The sequence below is a fragment of the Papio anubis genome, chromosome 7 (genome assembly GCF_008728515.1).
Source record: "Papio anubis isolate 15944 chromosome 7, Panubis1.0, whole genome shotgun sequence".
Taxonomy (NCBI): domain Eukaryota; kingdom Metazoa; phylum Chordata; class Mammalia; order Primates; family Cercopithecidae; genus Papio; species Papio anubis.
In genome coordinates this window covers 154,724,738-154,740,831 of record NC_044982.1, presented here as the reverse complement: position 1 = coordinate 154,740,831, position 16,094 = coordinate 154,724,738, and the positions used below count along the sequence as shown (strand labels likewise).

The window sequence follows — 16,094 nt, the reverse complement described above, 5'->3', positions numbered from 1 at the left end:
TGCTGATGTACATATTATGCTGGATGACAAATATATCAAAACAATATAGTTCTCAATTAAAAATAATTTTCTTTCAGATCCAGGAAAATTGTAGACACTGTGCTATGTACATTGTAGAATAGAGGTATTCAATCTTATGGCTTCCCTGGGCCACGTTATAAGAAGAATTGTCTTGGGCCACACATAAAATACAGTAAAACTAGCAATAGCTGATGAGCTTAAAAAAAAAAAGTCACCAAAAAAACTCATAATGTTTTAAGAAAGTTGACGAATTTGTGTTGGGCCACATTTAGAAAATTGTAGACAGTGTGCTGTGTACATTGTAGAACAGAGGTGTTCAGTCTTTTGGCTTCCTTGGGCCACGTTAGAATTATTGTCTTGGGCCACATATAAAATACACTCATACTAACGATAGCTGACTAGCTAAAAAAAATAAGTCAAAAAAATCTCATAGTGTTTTAAGAAGGTTTACGAATTTGTGTTGGGCCTCATTCAAAGCTGCCTGGGCTGCCTGCAGCCTGGTGGGTCACAGGAGCTTGTTGTAGAAGATCAACAACTTGTTTGTTGGGTAGAACTATCATTTCAAGATAACGTAGCTCATGGTGCTGTAATATGTACATCTGGCTGTGACAGAAATTGCAGTGTGTTTGGTTGCATTCTGGTATGAATATACTTAAACTCCCGATAGGACTGTGCCTCCTGGGCGTGGGAATATGGGCCTTTGTTGCTTTGTCTCGGAAGCAACAGCAGGCTACCTTTCAGAGCCACGTCCCTCCACACTTGCCCTCTGCCTGCTCTACCTGTGGCTGTGATTCCGAGAAGTGATTGCCGAATAACCAGAAGCTTTTCTGCTGTGGGACCATGCCTGCTTGGCTTGGGACCATGTGGTTTGGATTCACAGGGCAGCCACTGGGAAGCCTGCTGCTCTCTGCATTCTTATCTACGAAAGCCAGCAGGACCAGTGTCAGTTGGCACAGTTTCAATGCTGAAGTGCCCACTGAGTTACAAAAATGGATTGTTGGAGCTCCATCTTGTTATTGTCTGTTGAATGTGGCCTAGAGAACATTGATCAGATTTCATCCTTATATCATGTACACAGAAGTATTCCTGGTATGGTGTAGACCCCCTTATGATTGACAATTGGCACAACCTGGATCCCCATCTCCATCAGAAAGGATAACTCGCCATCTTGTATACATGACTTGGCCAGCCTCTTTATTCCTCAATACTACGTGCCATGAGTATAGCAAAATCTGGTGACCTACGAGGAACTGGCCATTTTTTTCTTGGACTCTCATTTTCCAATGCAGGGCCCTGTGTGGGGTAGACAGAGTGATTGGCTGAAGGGAAACCACAGTGCCTGCAGGTCTACACCAAAAAGAAAGCCCACACCCAGTGTGCAGGCTTGAAGGGCTTACCCTTCCTGGTATTAATCTCAGACCCTGTTTCCCCACATCACAGACTGCATGGAAGGATAGGAAAGGGAGATTTGGTCTCCTCTATTTCTTACCGCTTTCTCTACCTCCACAGATACATAAAAAGAACATCACATACCACAGATGTGTACTCTCACATACATCTGTTTGGTTGATGGTACCACGAAATAATCAATATTTACCTCACTTTAGAGCTTGATCCTAGATGTCTCTCTGCCTTGGCTCATACACGGCCAGAAATCTCAGAGCTACAAACCAGTGTGTTCACTTGCTTGGGGGCAATGCATGCAGTACAAACAGTACTGGATTTGAAGTCAGCAATCCAGGATCAAAACCGTGCTTCACCACCTCCTGGTTATGTGACTTAGGACAAGAAACCCTCTCTCTCAGCCTTGCTTCCCTTTCCTGTTGATATGGTTTGGATCTGTGTCCCTGCCCAAATCTCATGTTCAGTTGTAATCCCCAGTGTTGGAGGTGGACGGCTGGGAGGTGATTGGATCATGGAGGCAGATCTCATGAGTGGTTAGCACCATCCCTCGGTGCTGCCCTCATGATAGTGAGGGAATGAGTTCTCACGAGAACTGGTTGTTTAAAAGTATGTGGCACCTCCCTTCCTTGCTTTCTCTCTTGCTCCTGCTCTGGCCAGGTGACTTTCTGGCTCCCCCTTCGCCTTCCACCATGATTGAACGTTTCCTGAAACCTCCCCAGAAGTCAAGCAGATGCTGGCATCATGCTTCCTGTACAGCCTGCATGAGCCACTTAAACCTCTTTATAAATTACCCAGTCTCAAATATTTCATTCTAGCAATGCGAGAATGGACTAATCCTTGTTTGGTGTGGACATGACCTACCCTGAGTTCTTCATAGAATATTGCAAAACCGATGCAACACATAAAAAGTATACCCCTTTCATATAATAAAAATTATACATTTACTATAGAAATTCAAAAAACGAAACACTTCATAATCCTACCACCCAGTTGGTTATGTCCTTCCAGTCTTTTCTGTGCATAATGTGTGTGTATATGGATATATGTGTATGCATATATGTATACATATGTATTTAATGTATTTAAATGTGCTATCTCCTTCATGCTGCTTTATGATTTCTTTTTTAACTGATCACATTGTCCTATGTTTTATTTATTTATGTTTTGAGATGAAGTCTTGCTCTGTTGCCCAGGCTGGAGTGCAGTGGCGCTATCTCAGCTCACTGCAACCTCTGCCTCCCAGGTTCAAGCAATTCTTCTGCCTCAGCCTCTGAAGTAGCTGGGACTACAGGCATGGGCCACCAATGCTCAGCTAACTTTTGTATTTTTAGTAGAGACAAGGTTTCACTATGTTGGCCAGACTGGTCTCAAACTCCTGACCTCAGGTGATCCGCCTGCCTTGGCCTCCCAAATTGTTGGGATTACAAGTGTGAGCCACCACGCCCGGCCTGTTCCATGTTTTAAAATATTCTACAATTTTATTGGTAGTGACTTCTCTATATGTATGAATATAACATTGTTTAACCAGATCTCTGCTTTTTATAATTAGAGAGATGACCATCATTCTTATACAAATTAAAACCTTTTCACAGCTCCTAAAAGTAGATATATATGATAAAAATGAATGTATCTTTAGAGTATTTGATGCATATTGACATACTGCCTTTTAGGAAAGTTTACCCATTTATATTCCCAATATATGAGAATGCTCTTCTTCCTATGCCTTTGCCAGCACTGAAAGTTGTTATTCTTTTTTACCCATGCTAATTTGAAAGATACAAGACGACTTCATTATTTAATTTGAATTTCTTTGAATACTAGTAAGATTAAACTTTTTATTCATTTATAATTGCATATACATAAGCTCATATATATTTATACATATATGTAAGTATGTCACATATTTATGTTTATGCACCATTTATATTTTCTTTTCTTCTGTGTTTTGTCTGTATGTATTCTGTACTCAGTTTTAGATTTAAATATTTATCTTAATGATTTATTAGAGCTCTTTATATATTATGGCTTTGAATCCTTTGACTTATATTGGGCAAATATATTCCCTGGATTGTCATTTGCCTTTTAATTTTTGTCAGAAAAATAGAAAACGTTTTAATATTTATGTATTCAAATTTACCAATATTTCTTTTTGTAATCTTACCTTAGAATCATGCTTAAAAAGATTTTCTCCTTTCCAAGATTATGCTACCCCAATAACTTCCTGGTTATGGTGTGCTTTTTTTTTTTATAGTTAACTCTTTAGTATTTTGCAATCTACTTGATGAATTGGACTTTTTCTCTCTAAATAGTTTAGTAGTTTTCCTGAAACCATTTTCTGAATACTCTAATATTTCCCTGCTGATTTGAAATGTCACCCAAACCATTAAGGGTCATTGGCAGCAAGTTACAATTACTAAGAAAGCCACAGGCCGTTTATTGTGAGGATAGTGGGGTCTATTGAATCACCAAGGAGGCTAGAGATCGGGCTTGGAAACTGGCTGGTTCTAAGGAAGCTTATTCTGTTCACTTAGAAGTCTGACTCAGACTGGGGCCTACAGCGGGAACCCTGAACTTACCAGGCTACAGTTCTGCAGGAGTGGACAATTCCTGTGGTTCTTAACCTCTGGGTCTGTTTGCTTTAGAGTCAAAGACCTGGGAGGAAGTGTTTAATTGGACACAGCAGGATGATAATTTGCTTAACTGTCCTACCAGACTGAATTCAGTCACACATGGGCTACTTTTTTTTTTTTTTTACAGACATAGGCTACTGACAGGGGATTCAAGATGTAATACCCGAAACAAAGTTAGCTGCTATTAAGCAGGGTTGGGGGAGGAGGGAAGCTGGACATGTATGCTGGGTGGTGAAGAAACAACCAATATCAACTCTTTTTTTTAAAATTATTATTATACTTTAAGTTCTAGGGTACATGTGCACAACGTGCAGATTTGTTACATATGTATACATGTGCCATGTTGGTGTGCTGCACCCATTAACTCGTCATTTACATCATGTATCTCTCCTAATGCTGTCCCTCCCCGCTCCCCGCTCCCCGCTCCCCACAATAGGCCCCGGTGTGTGATGTTCCCCTTCCTGTGTCCAAGTGATCTCATTGTTCAATTCCCACTTATGAGTAAGAACATGCAGTGTTTGGTTTTCTGTTCTTGTGATAGTTTGCTGAGAATGATGGTTTCCAGCTGCATCCATGTCCCTACAAAGGACACGAACTCATCCTTTTTTATGGCTGCATAGTATTCCATGGTGTATATGTGCCACATTTTCTTAATCCAGTCTGTCACTGATGGACATTTGGGTTGATTCCAAGTCTTTGCTATTGTGAATAGTGCTCCAATAAACATACGTGTGCATGTGTCTTTATAGCAGCATGATTTATAATCCTTTGGGTATATCCCCAGTAATGGGATGGCTGGGTCATATGGTATTTCTAGCTCTTGATCCTTGAGGAATCGCCACACTGTTTTCCACAATGGTTGAACTAGTTTACAGTCCCACCAGCAGTGTAAAAGTGTTCCTATTTCTCCACATCCTCTCCAGCACCTGTTGTTTCCTGACTTTTTAATGATTGCCATTCTAATTGGTGTGAGATGGTATCTCATTGTGGTTTTCATTTGCATTTCTCTGATGGCAAGTAATGATGAGCATTTTTTCATGCATTTGTTGGCTGTATGAATGTCTTCTTTTGAGAAGTATCTGTTCATATCCTTTGCCCACTTTTTGATGGGGTTGTTTTTTTTTTCTTGTAAATTTGTTTGAGTTCTTTGTAGGTTCTGTATATTAGCCCTTTGTCAGATGAGTAGATTGCAAAAATTTTCTCCCATTCTGTAGGTTGCCTGTTCACTCTGATGGTAGTTTCTTTTGCTGTGCAGAAGCTCTTTGGTTTAATTAGATCCCATTTGTCAATTTTGGCTTTTGTTGCCGTTGCTTTTGGTGTTTTAGACATGAAGTCCTTGCCCATGCCTATGTCCTGAATGGTATTACCTAGGTTTTCTTCTAGGATTTTTATGGTTTTAGGTCTAACATTTAAGCCTCTAATCCATCTTGAATTAATTTTCATATAAGGAGTAAGGAAAGGATCCAGTTTCAGCTTTCTACTTATGGCTAGCCAATTTTCCCAACACCATTTATTAAATAGGGAATCCTTTTCCTATTTCTTGTTTTTGTCAGGTTTGTCAAAGATCAGATGGCTGTAGATGTGTGGTATTATTTCTGATGGCTCTGTTCTGTTCCATTGGTCTATATCTCTGTTTTGGTACCAGTACCATGCTGTTTTGGTTACTGTAACCTTGTAGTATTGTTTGAAGTCAGGTAGCGTGATGCCTCCAGCTTTGTTCTTTTGGCTTAGGATTGTCTTGGCAATGTGGGGTCTTTTTTGGTTCCATATGAACTTTAAAGCAGTTTTTTCCAATTCTGTGAAGAAAGTCATTGGTAGCTTAATGGTGACGGCATTGAATCTATAAATTACGTTGGGCAGTATGGCCATTTTCACATATTGATTTTCCTATCCATGAGCATGGTATGTTCTTCCATTTGTTTGTGTCCTCTTTTATTTCACTGAGCAGTGGTTTGTAGTTCTCCTTGAAGAGGTCCTTTACATCCCTTGTAAGTTGGATTCCTAGGTATTTTATTCTCTTTGAAGCTATTGTGAATGGGAGTTCATTCATGATTTGGCTCTCTGTTACTGGTGTATAAGAATGCTTGTGATTTTTGCACATTGATTTTGTGTCCTGAGACTTTGCTGAAGTTGCTTATCAGCTTAAGGAGATTTTGGGCTGAGACCATGGGGTTTTCTAAATATACAATCATGTCATCTGCAAACAGGGACAATTTGACATCTTCTTTTCCTAACTGAATACCCTTTATTTCTTTCTCTTGCCTGATTGCCCTAGCCAGAACTTCCAACACTATGTTGAATAAGAGTGATGAGAGAGGGCATCCCTGTCTTGTGCCAGTTTTCAAAGGGAATGCTTCCAGTTTTTGCCCATTCAGTATGATATTGACTGTGGGTTTGTCATAAATAGCTCTTATTATTTTGAGATACGTTCCATCACTACCGAATTTATTGAGAGTTTTTAGCATGAAGGGCTGTTGAATTTTGTCAAAGGCCTTTTCTGCATCTATTGAAATAATCATGTGGTTTTTGTCTTTGGTTCTGTTTATATGCTGGATTACGTTATTGACTTGCGTATGTTGAACCAGCCTTGCATCCCAGGGATGAAGCCCACTTGATCATGGTGGATAAGCTTTTTGATGTGCTGCTGGATTCAGTTGGCCAGTATTTTATTGAGGATTTTTACATTGATGTTCATCAGGGATATTGGTCTAAAATTCTCTTTTTCTGTTGTGTCTCTGCCAGGCTTTGGTATCAGGATAATGTTGGCCTCATAAAATGAGTTAGGGAGGATTCCCCCTTTTTCTATTGATTGGAATAGTTTCAGAAGGAATGGTACCAGCTCCTCCTTGTACCTCTGGTAGAATTCGGCTGTGAATCCGTCTGGTCTTGGACTTTTTTTGGTTGGTAGGCTATTAATTATTGCCTCAATTTCTTTTCTTTTTTTTTTGAGACGGAGTCTCGCTCTGTCGACCAGGCTGGAGTGCAGTGTCTGGATCTCAGCTCACTGCAAGCTCCGCCTCCTGGGTTTACGCCATTCTCCTGCCTCAGCCTCCTGAGTAGCTGGGACTATAGGTGCCCGTCACCTCGTCCGGCTAGTTTTTTGTGTTTTTTAGTAGAGATGGGGTTGCCTCAATTTCAGAGTCTGCTATTGATCTATTCAGGGATTCAACTTCTTCCTGGTTTAGTCTTGGGAGACTGTAAGTGTCCAGGAAATTATCCATTTCTTCTAGGTTTTCTAGTTTATTTGCGTAGAGGTGTTTATAGTATTCTCTGATGATAGTACCATTGTATGCACACATGTACACACAGATAGTAATGTCCATTGGTCTATTTCTGGACTTTTTATTCATATTCATTCAACATTCATATGTCTGTTTATTCATATCCCAGAAGAATACCACGTGAATTACCTTGACTTTATAATCTATTTTTATACATGGTAGGACAAATTCTACCCCTAACCCCATCCCAGACTTTTTTTGAGACGGAGTCTCACTCTGTCACCCAGGCTGCAGTGCAATGGTGCTATCTTGGCTCACTGCAAGCTCCGCTTCCTAGGTTCACAACATTATCCTGCCTCAGCCTCCTGAGTAACTGGGACTACAGGTGCCTGCCACCACGCCTGGCTAATTTTTTATATTTTTAGTAGAGACGGAGTTTCACCATGTTAGCCAGGATGGTCTCGATCTCCTGACCTCGTGATCCACCTGCCTCAGCCTCCCACAGACTTTTAATCTATTTCTTTAAAATGTTCTCGCCTGGTTTTAAATGTTTAGTCTTCTAGATGCACTTTGATTTTCTTTTGCCAAGACTTGGATAGAACGGATTTGAGATTTGAATTGGCATGATATTAAATTTGTAGATTACTTTGAGGGAAAATTAAAACATCTAAACAATACCATGTCTTTCCATTCCAGAACATACAGTGTGTGCTTTGGTTTATCCAAATTCTTTCCAACTTCTTTGCTCCAGTTTTTGTTTTTCTTTAGGATACCTGGTACATTTCCATATGTTTGTGTGGTGATTGTGTGTTTTCCTCTGCATAATTTAAGATTAGCTAGTGTTCTCTGCATAAAAATGATATCTAAACTAGATCAATCTTTTATTCTGGGCTCCTAGCTCTTCCGCTTCCTGCTAACAGGGTTTTTTGTTTTTTGTTTTTGTTTTTGTTTTTTGGTGCCTTTCCAGTCATCATCTGTGCATATTTTTGTTTATGGATTTTTTTTTTTTTTTTACACACATGGGCTACTCACGTGGATTTTGTTAGTCAACCATGTAGCCTGGTGACATTTTCACATTAGCACATGGAGGTCTTCTCTGCTGTTAAACAGAGAGTAGCAGATAATTCCACTGGATGGATGTGTGGTAATTCATGTAACCACCCCTTAACGAAGGATAAGTTTAACATGTTTCTAGTCTTGTGCTAAAATGAACATGGCAAATAATTTTTTTTTTTTTTTTGAGACAGAGTTCTCTGTTGTTTCCCAGGCTGGAGTACAATGGCGCAGTCTCGGCTCACTGCAACCTTCATCTCCTGGGTTCAATTGATTCTCCTGCTCCAGCCTCCTGAGTAGCTGGGATTACAGGTGCCCGCCACCAGGCCCAGCTAATTTTTTTTTTTTTTTTTTTGTATTTTTAGTAGAGATGGAGTTTCACTATGTTGGCCAGGCTGGTCTCAAACTCCTGACCTCAGGCGATCTGCCTGCCTCGGCCTCTCAAAGTGTTGGGATTACAGGTGTGAGCCACCACGCCTGGCGTTTTTTTTTTTCTGTTGCTTAGGCTGGAGTGCAGTGGTGCCATCACGGGTCACTGCAGCCTCAATCTTCCTGGGCTCAGGTGATCCTCCCACCACAGACTCCCAAGTAGCTGGGACTACAGGCATGTGCCACCATACCCAGCTAACTTTTTTTGTACTTTTTGTAGAGAGTTTCACCATGTTGGCCAGGCTGGTCTCAAACTCCTGAACTCAAGCTATTTACCTGCCTTGGCCTCCCAAAGTTCTGAGATTACAGGCATAAGCCCATGGGCCCAATTGAATAGTACTCTTTGTACATATTCATTACTCAGCAGATACTGAGTGGCTATTGCTGCCACTTGGGGAACTGGCCTAGGTGCTGAGGGTGGAGCAGTGAACAAGGAAGGAATGCAAACAGATCTAGAGAAAAAAATCGCTAAGACCGTCCCTGCAGTCAGAGCATGAGTGCACTTTAAACTTAGAATCTTATTCCTAAATTGCTGTCCAAACATAAGGCACCCTTTCACACCCTTGCCAGCGGTCTGAGCCTGTGCCTGATTACCCAGATCCAAACTTGTGTGTTGTCAGAATTGTTTTTGTCTTCACCAGTCGTGCAAAGTTGTACAATTTTATGTAATTTACATTTCTTTAATTAAAAGTGAAGTTGAGCATCTTTATGTTTGTTTATAAGTTGCTTATATTTATCTGTTAACTGCCACTTCACCTTTGTTACCTATTTTACTGTTACATTGTTGTTTTTATAATTTATATATATATATATACTTATGTTAAGGAAACTGGCCATTGTTATATTGGTTGCAAATACATATTTTTTAATAGTTTGTTATGTATCTTTTGACTTTTTGAATGGCATTCTTTGTGTGGGTATTTTCTGTACTCACATTGGTTGTATTCATTTACATATTTTAACCCTTTTGTTTGCTGGGTTATGTGTTTTTCCTAGAAAAGCCTTTCCCACTCCAAGATTATAAATAATGTTCTACTATCCCCTCAGTATTTTAGGGTTTTATTTTTTAAATATTTATGTGTTTTATCAATCTAGGATTTATTTTGTTATAAATGTTTAATACACTTTTATAGTTTTCTAAAATATACATATGAACTTCCTATGTTTCAAATTTAGTCCTAGGTACTGTAAATCTTTTCTTTTTTTTTTTTTTTTTTTTTTTTTTTTTTTTTTGAGACGGAGTCTCAGCTTCTGTCACCCAGGCTGAGTGCAGTGGCCGGATCTCAGCTCACCTGTAAGTCTGCCTCCCAGGTTCACGCCATTCTCCTGCCTCAGCCTCCCGAGTATTGGGACTACAGGCGGCCCCACCGCCTGCTTGCTTGTATTTTTTTAGTAGAGATGTGGGTTTCACCGTCAGCCGGATGGTTCTCGACCTGACCTCGATCTCACTGCCTCGGCCTCCCAAAGTGCTGGGATTACAGGCTTGAGCCACCGCGCCCGGCCAATCTTTTCTTGCTCTGATGGATGCCTGTTTTAATTATTATTTTATACTGAAGAGGCTTCTCGCCGCATGTAAGACTTTTCGCAGTTTTTTATTACTTGCATTGACCTGTACAAGCAGTTGAATGTACGCCTGAATCTTTGATCCCATAGTTTGTCAGAGGAAATGATTATATTTTCTTCTGCTTTCCAGTATCCGTACATCTTGTTTTGTTGTTCTGTGTAGTTGCTGTGGCAAAAACTGTTAAAATAACATTGGATAATGATGTTTCGTTAAAGTAACATTAGATGATGGTGTTTCATCACCCACCTCTTGCTCCTGAGTTTAATGAGAAGCTCTTAGTGACCCACCACCAAGCGTACTGCTGAGAGACGGTTTCTGTTAGCAAATCTCTCCATTTGCTGAGCTTCGTAGAAGGACACAGGACAGCAGACCCAGCAGGGACAGCATCTTCACATCACTGGGAGGTCCCATAGCTCCATTTCCCTCTCACCCACATGCAGTGTTCACTGCCTGCATGGGGGAGACTCTCACTGAGAAGCCACAGTTCACTTTTCCATCAGCTGTTTTTACAATGCTTTTGTCTTTACGGAGGCCCAAGGCCTGCAGGCCACCACACTGCTTCCCCGATCCAGGCATCCTCCCCAGCACAGGAGATGGCCACAGCCTTCCATATCCATCTCAACACTGCAGTGTCCGAGAAGAGGAAGCAGTGACATGAGAGGACAGAACTTTTGGGTCATTTTTCCAGGCACACATGCGTCAGCCCAGACCCGATGTTACCCTTCACTCACATCAAGGATTTACAGGGAAAAGGGTTGACTAACACTGGAATTTTTTAATACCCTTGTTTTATTCCTGGCTTTCACAGGATTGCTCCTAATGGGTTACCATTTAGAGTAATGTCTGCCGTCAGCTTCTCCCTTTATTAGTGGGAGGTATTCGCTTCCTTCCTAGCTTTCTAGGATTTTTTTTTTAATCAGGATGCATGTAAATTTTATCACCATCCTTTTAACATCTGTGAAGATGATCATATGGCTTTCCTCCTTTAGTTTATTAATGTAGTGATTTGCATTAATGGATTTCCTAACGCAGAATCACTTTGCATTGCAGAAGTAGGCAATGGTCCTGGTGCTTTGAAGGTATATATTAGGCTGCATTCACTTTGTTAATATATTATTTAAGAGTTTTGCATCGAAATTAAGAAATGAGATAACCTACAGTTTACCTTGAGATGCCCTCTTTGTCCAATTTCATCTTAGAATTATGCATACTTTAAAATGAAAGTGGAAGAATTTGATATGACTTATGCTCTGAAACAGTTTATATAACCTGGGAATTATCTAGGTTTATTTTAATTTGGGGGAGGTAATTTGACTACTTTTAACATTTTTTCCCATGGTCATTATGTTATTCGTGTTTTATTTCTTTTTGGGGATCATTTTTGTTAATATCTTTCTAACATTGTATATTCCATCTGGTTTTTCCAATTTATTGTTATAAAGCTACAGATAATATTCTTTTACGGTTTAAAAATAAACATTTTAGCAAATCTTTAGAGATTCAAAGTAGATGAATGGTTGCCTAGAGCTGGGGGTCTTGGGAGGAAATGGGGAATTTGAGGAAAGGGTTGACTATGTATGTTTTTATTTTATTACCCCTTTCTACTTTCTTAATGCATATATTGTTACTTTTCCACCTTTTATAGTTGAGTAACAGTAATAATACTGTATAGATTGGCATTATTAACACACAGTACTCTTGTGGACTGAGTTCCACTTGGTTTGTAATTTTCATTTTTGCTTTTCTCTTTAACCTGAATCATTGCTAAAACTGATGTTCTTAACTTTTTAGGTAGTTAGACTTTTTGGTTTTTTACTTTCCTTTTACTGTTAATTTCTAATTTCATTGCATGAGAGCATGTGGCCCCTAATTTCTACTTTTTACAATCCACTAAAATTTTCTGTAACTTTGTATAGGAATAGCTTTTAGATGTATTTTGTGGGTTTTTGTTAAATACAACAAAACATGTATTTCCAGCTTGTTGGGATCAAAATGTATTCACATATTTGTGTGTCTGTGTATGTGCCTTCGTGGCGAGAGAGCTTCTTACAACATAAGCTCAGCCATGTGCTTCCCACTGGACGCAGAGCGCTGTCCAGCGTCCTCACCGTGGCCTGTGAGTGCCTGCTTTCATCTGGCCCCTCCAGCTTCGCTAGCCTGCAGTGGAACCCCCGGGCACCCCGTCCCTGCCTTGCCAGCTGTGCTGGAATCTCAGGGTCTTTCTACTTTAGGCTGCTCCTGCACGCTGCACCACCACTGTTCTTCCTGCCAGCTGGTCTCTAGGTGGCTCCTTCTGGACCTGTAGATTCCAGAGTCAGTGGGACATCCATGGAAGGGCCTTCCCTCAGCCCTCTGTCCAAGGGGCTCCCCACCTCTGTGGTTCTGTATCTGAGCATTCATTCTGTCTCTTTGTCTCCAAGCCCTGACATTTCCCCATCATTCCCTATGTGGCAAAGCAGCACAAGGGAGAAGGCCGTGTCTGTGCTGCGCCTTGTCCCACATCCAGGGCCTGGCGCCGTTCCTGGAGGGGAGCGCGTGAGTGAACCAGTGAGTGCCTCCCAACTGTTCCTGTCTGAAGAGCCCCTTAGGAAATTAAAAAGCCATTTTGGGATTTCAAGCAAACATGCTGTTTCACTTAAATTAATTAGAAAAGAGCATTATTCATTTTCAAATGCCCCTTAAAATGCCTCATTATGTTTTAATTTGAGGCTCCATGTGCATTAAAATATGACAGCAACAAAACTTTCTTTAAAAAATGGATTTTTAAAAAATATATATGCTTTTTAATTTAAACAATTATTTTGGCCAGGTGCTCACGCCTGTAATCCTAGCACTTTGGGAGGCCAAGGCAGGCAGATCACTTGAGGTCAGGAGTTGGAGACCAGCCTGGCCAACATAGTGAAATCCCATCTCTACCAAAAAATATAAAAATTAAGTGGGAGTGGTGCCATGCACCAGTAATCCCAGCTACTTGAACCGGGGGCAAGGGGGCGCAGGGGGTACAGCAGAGGTTGCAGTGAGCCAAGATCGTGCCACTGCACTCCAGCCTGGGTGACAGAGTGAGAACATGTCTTCAAATAAGTAAATCATACAAATACAAATAAAACAATTTTTTAGAGACAAGGTCAAGGGTCTCACCTATCGCCCAGGCTAGAGTGCAGTGGTCCAGTCATAGCTCACTGTAGCTTCATACTCCTGGGCTCAAGTGATCCTCCCACCTCACTCTCCCGAGCAGCTGGGACTACAGGTGTGCACCACCACACCCAGCTGATTTTTAAATTTTTTGTAAGGGTGGTGGTGGTGGTTGGGGATGGTTCTCGCTGTGTTGCACAGGCTAGTTTTGAACTCCTGGCCTCAACTGATCCTCCTGCCTTAGCCTCCCAAAGCACTGGGAAATAAACTGATTTTTAATGACCCAATTATTTCAGTTCATTCTGCAGAAGTTTGGGATTTCCCATCATACTTTTCTTACTGTATTTTTAAATGAAAGCATAACAGAGGATGCTTTTAAAATGCAATTTAATGCAGTATAATGCATTTTATGGCTTGATGAATATTTGCTTTTAAATGAATAGACACTATTTTCCCTTTCTTTTAAAATATGAAATAAAATAGTAATAGATTCTCATTGTAAAAGATGCGAGAAATACACAAACTGGAGCAGAATGAAGTCTCCCTCCTCTCTCTGCCCCCCACTCTCGACCACACAGGCAATTGCTTGATGATGTATCCAGCTTTTATGTATGCACATATAGATTTATGTACCTGTGTGTGTACACATAGTCACACAACTTTATAGTTTTATTTTTAAGCAAATATGCTTATACTGTATGCATTTGTCTGCAATGTTTTCCCTACTCAAAGTTCCATATCATACATTGCTGTATATCTAGGGGACTGCTTCATCTTTGAAAGGCAGCAGAGAGTACTTTACCCCTGCTGAGAAGCAGTTAGCCCATCCCCTCTGTTTTACTATTGCAGGCCTGACCTCAGTGAATTCTTTTTCTTCTGGTAAATTTAGATATTGTCAGGCACTAATTTCATTATAAAGAAAACAAACAAAATCTTCATTATGATAGTATTGAGTGAATTAAAGTATTTTTCCTACTTAGTATCGTCAAAGAAACTAGAAATGTGGGTGGAAAATTCCATTAAAGGTACATATTTAACACATTTTAATATATGTTTGGACATAAGCTTAAAATGTGCTCTTTGATATTTGTATACAAACCTAATACTGACTGCTGCACGTTGACGATGATGATAAGATGGTCGCTAACTTTCCTGAGCCCTTGCTGTGTGCAGGGTGCTGCTTGAGCACATTCCATACGTTCATTCATTTACTTCTGACAGCTATGACTGGGAGACAGCTAGGGAATCTGAGACCTTGGGAGTTAGGTAGCTCTTCCAAAGTCATGCAGCTGGCAGGTGCTGGCATGAGATTCCAACCTGCGCTGTTAGCCACTCGCAAGTCATTATATTCTGGCTTTACAGTGCATCTTAGTCTGTCGTGTGCTGCTATAGCAGAATACCACAGACTGGGTAATTTATTTTTCATATTTTGGGAGGCCGGGAAGTCCAACATTGAGGGGTCAGCATCTAGCCAGGGCCTTTTTGCTGCATTATCCCATGGCAGAAGGTGAAAGGGCAAGAGAGGGCCAAAGAAAGAGCAAGATGTTGAACACACAGCCAATCAGCATTAATCCATTCCTGATGGTGGAGCCCTCCTGACCGAAGCACCTCCCATAGGCCCCGCCTCCCAATGCTGTTGCATTGAGGATTCAGTTTTCCTTTTCTTTCTTTCTCTCTCTCTTCCTGAGACGGAGTTTCGCTGTTGTTGCCCAGGCTGGAGTGCAATGGCGTGATCTCGGCTCACCGCAACCTCCGCCTCCTGGGTTCAAGCGATTCTCCCGCCTCAGCCTCTCAAGTAGCTGGGATTACAGGCATGCGCCACCAAACCTGGAGAATTTTTTTTTAGTTTTAGTAGAGACGGGGATTTCTCCATGTTGGTCAGGATGGTCTCGAACTCCTGACCTCAGGTGATTCGCCCGCCTCGGCCTCCCAAAGTGCTGGGATTACAGGCATGAGCCACCGCGCCCAGCCAAGGATTAAGTTTTCAACACATGCTTTATGGGGAGCTCTTCAAACGATAGCACAGAGGACTTTAACTCTAGAATTATACCAACAATTAAAAGAGAAGGAGAGCATGAGAAGCACCAGACAGTGGAGGGAAGGAATATATCTTATTTATTTTTGGGAAAAGTCATTCTTTGAATAATAAGAGAAACTGTCCCATACAGAGAATTTTAAGGAACCTAAAGCAGAGATTGCATGTCACAACAAAGAGAGGCAAAACTAATGTGTAGTTTTGTATGAAGTGTGAGCGCTTCCTTGCTGGCCATGCCAAGCATGTAAACGGGAAAAGTATTTTTTCCTGTAAGTAAACAATAAAATGATTTCTGTTGTGCTTACCCATTATTACACCAGTGTTTTTCTGACCGTAAGTCCTTTTTAATTAGATTCATCGCACTGCAGGGACAACATGATATATCCTTGTCAGCTGTGTATCCTTGAAAGCCTGGTTAGCCTTGATCCCAGCTGTGTCTGTGATCTGCACACTAATCAAATGTCTCTCTCGACTCGCTCCAGGCTTTGTGGATACACGTATTTACCTATGTCCCCTCAAATTAAAGAGGGGTGTCCCTGGGAGATCTGACACCTGGCTGAGGGTTTTGATGGAAACTGATTGCTGCCTTCTGCCTCCTTGTCTGT

At 40.9% G+C, this 16,094-nt stretch overlaps 1 protein-coding gene across 2 annotated transcripts in view; it reads left to right on the top strand.

The window, feature by feature from the left end:
• FAM189A1 (family with sequence similarity 189 member A1) overlaps positions 1 to 16,094 on the top strand; it is a 442,551-nt gene that overhangs the window by 318,197 nt on the left and 108,260 nt on the right. The window lies entirely within an intron of this gene.